Here is a 3789-nt window from a genome sequence, read left to right on the forward strand (position 1 = left end):
TTCAGAAAAATACTGTAACGATTCTGTGTTTTGGTTCTGCTGCCCATATGCCCATATGGTTATGTGTATTTGTTGTATGTTACATTGTGAGCTTTATTGTTGTGTGTATAAAGTTATGGCCTTCCCCTGTCTGGCTCTGCTGACTCCCGCTCACATGTGATAGATCTGTCATGTGGGCGGGGGATCAGGGGAACAGCAGGACAGGACCGGAAGAGGAGGAAGTTCGAGGGGGGATGTTAGCAGGAAGCTAGTTGGGGGAGCGCAACGGTTTGTTGGAGTTGTGAGCTGTGGCCTCGGATATAGCGATTCGTTCTGATTACTAATAAACCCGTTTGGCAGGACTACATCTGTGGTGTGCTGCGTCATTACATTGGTGTCAGAAGTAAACCATCACCAACGGAGCCGAGTGAATGCTATTAGCACGTTGTCTCCGCTGGCTACAATAGCGTCATGGACAGAATGCCTCCTCACGTGAGAGTTAAGTCGGAAAGAGAGGAGGACAGTGAGGCGTGGAGTGCAGAGCTTGATAAAATGGCTCGGGCGAAGGCTTCTCTGCACGGCTCTGCGGTGAGGATGGCTACCGAGGCAGGTCTCGGTGCCGGCGGGAAGTCGGGGCCGTCGACGCCATTGTCCCAGGGAGCGCCGAAAGATCTTGTCAACGTGTATGGTGGCGGCCATGACCGTTATAACGATGGCGGCGGCCATAACATCGCTGTCCTGTTGAAGACGCCCAAGTACTCCGGTAGGTCAAGCTGGGAGGCGTTCCATGCACAGTTTGAGCTGCTGGCACAAGCTGGAAGATGGACAGTGGAGCATAAAGCCCTGCAGCTAGCTCTCTGTCTACAAGATGATGCGTTGGACTACCTGTTGCTGCTCGGTTCCGAGGACAGAAAAGACTATGATGCCTTAGTCAGAGCGCTAAAGAGGCGGTTTGGACAATGTGTACAGCCAGACATCTTTAAAAATAAACTCAGGAGCAGGTTGCCGGGTGAACCCTTGCGTGTTTTGGCTAATGACATTGAGAGCCTCACACGGAGAGCGTATGCACACATGCCTTCAGGTGTACAGAATGAATTGGCGAGAGATCAATTCATCAAAGCTCTGTCACCGCCAGAGCTGCGTGTGCAGGTCCAGCTGATGCACCCCCAATCCCTGCAGGACGCTTTGGATTTAGCAGTGGAGAGGGAGTGCTTGCTTGGAGTAGCAGCTGGAGATGACCAGAGAGGACAACTACCAGCATGCAGATCTGCAGAGGGGGCAGAGCTGAACCAGGAGAAACCTGCTTGGGTCTCAGAATTGGTGGAAATGGTTCGAGCGGTGTCGCTGCAGTCGACGCAGGACTCCTCTGTAGCCCCTGTCCTTTGCTGGGGCTGTGGCCAACCAGGGCATCTCCTCAGACGTTGTCCTAAGGCAGTCAATGCGAGCCAAGGCCAAGTGACCATGGTTGCGGTGGTTGGCCGCACGTGTGTTGGGGATTTTTGTTAAGTCCCAGTCACAGTGGAAGGGATTCCCTGCACGGCCCTAATTGACACTGGTTCCACAGTAACACTAGTGAGGCCTGATGTGGTGACAGACTGGACTCAGATTCAGCCCACTACAGTGCAGCTGCGCACAGTCACAGGGGACATGGCACCTATGAAGGGGAGGGGGACAATGACTGTTAATGTAGGTGGCCGATCTATCACCCATCCTGTGTGGGTAGCAGAGGTGCAGGACATGTGCATATTGGGGTTGGACTTTTTAAGGGCTGCGGGGTGCCAGTTGGATTTAGGAGGGGGGACATGGAGTTTTAAGGAAGGCCCTCTCATTCCGCTGCTGCCCACAGTTTCTGATCCAGTTCTGATGGGGCCTGTGGTCTGTCAGACAGAACCTCAGATTGCAGCTGTTCAACACATCGCACCTCAGACCAACCAGATTGCTGCCGCAACAGCCCCCACACCTACAAACCCTATACTCCCAGTGTGGGTGCCTCATGAGACAGAGGATGCGTCGATAAACATGGTGAGGAAGATCTGGGCAGAAAACTGTAGGGGTTTGGAAGCCCAGCAGCAAGAACAACTGTGGCAGCTGCTCATGGACTTTAAGGACAGCTTTGCTCTGAGTGAAGATCAGGTGGGTCGGACTCAGTTGGTGGAACATGACATCTTGACGGGAGATGCTCTCCCGATAAAATGTCGGCCCCGCCGGCTCCCCCTGGCCCCGTCAGGAAGCATGTGACAAGGCAGTGTTGGACATGTTGCAAGCTGGCATTATCGAACCCTCAGACAGCCCCTGGGCAGCTGCTGTTGTCATGGTGCCCAAAAAGAATGGAGGGTGGCGCCTGTGTGCTGATTACAGGCCGCTGAATGGGGTGACAGAGAAAGACTCATACCCACTGCCTAGGGTCAATGAGTCACTGGACCTGGTGTCTGGCTCCAACTGGTTCTCATCTCTGGACCTTCGGAGCGGTTATTACCAGGTCCCCTTATTGACAGGTGCCAGACCAAAGACTGCTTTTTGCACTGGACGGGGACTTTGGCAGTTTAAAGTGCTCTCATTTGGGCTGTGCAATGCACCTGCCACCTTTTCCAGCCTGATGGACCGGGTGCTAGCTGACACCCCTCGCCAAGAGTGCCTGGTGTATCTGGATGACATACTGGTCCATGGCACCTCTTTTGCAACGGCTCTGGGCTCACTCCGTCGGGTGCTGGAGAGAATTAGAGCAGCAGGCCTGAGACTCCACCCAGATAAATGTCATTTCATGCAACAAGAAGTGACATTTCTGAGCCACCGGGTTGGAAGGGAGGGAATCGGCACAATGGAGGACAAAGTAAAGATGGTGGCAGAATGGTCGATCCCCACAACTCAGAGAGATCTTAAAAGTTTCCTGGGGCTGGCTTTTTATTACCGGAGGTTTGTGCGGGGCTTTGCAAGTATAGCGGCTCCTCTGTTCCAACTCCTCCAGAAGAACCGAGACTACGTGTGGACTGAACAGTGCCAGGGGGCATTTGACTGTCTGCGTCAAACTCTGACTGAGGCCCCAGTTCTTGCTCCTGTTGATCCCTTTCACCCCTTCATCCTTGACACGGATGCAAGTAACATAGGAATCTGGGGGGGTCCTTTCCCAGTTAGGGGAGGAGGGAGAGAGAGTGGTAGGGTATTTCAGCAGGGCCTTTAACAAAGCAGAGAGGTGCTACTGCATGACAAGGCGGGAGCTGCTGGCGGTGGTACTTTCTCTGCACCATTTTAAGTACTACCTGTGTGGCCTGCCTTTCACTATAAGGACAGACCACTCTGCTCCAATGGCTGGTGTCTTTTAAAGAACCTGAGGGTCAGGTGGCCCTGTGGCTGGAAGAGTTACAGTCCTACAACTTCTCGGTTGTCCATCGGGCTGGAGCTAAGCACGCTAATGCCGATGCCCTCTCCCGCCGCCCTTGTGCTGCAGGGGGATGCAGTTACTGTGACCAGAGAGAGAGGCTGGAGGAGGAACAGCAGCAACGCAGCCAGCCAGGATCATGCTAGGGTGACAGTAATCTGCAGCAGGCAGTTGGCACAGACAGCTGGAGGCATCAACAGGAACAGGATCCTGACATCCAGCCTGTGTTGCATTGGGTGGAGAGTCTAATGAAGCCGCCATGGGAGGAGGTTGCGGGGTTCTCGCTGGCAACTAAAGGATTGTGGTCCAAGTTTGAGGCTTTGCGTCTGGAAGACGGGGTGCTGCAAAGCGCATGGAAAGACCTCGTCACACATGAGGAGCGATGGCAGATTGTAGTCCCCAAAGGTCTGAAAGACATAGTCCTGCAAGCCATG

Source organism: Poecilia latipinna, unplaced genomic scaffold (genome assembly GCF_001443285.1).
Source record: "Poecilia latipinna isolate Pla-1442-1.1 unplaced genomic scaffold, P_latipinna-1.0 Scaffold1597, whole genome shotgun sequence".
Lineage (NCBI taxonomy): Eukaryota > Metazoa > Chordata > Actinopteri > Cyprinodontiformes > Poeciliidae > Poecilia > Poecilia latipinna.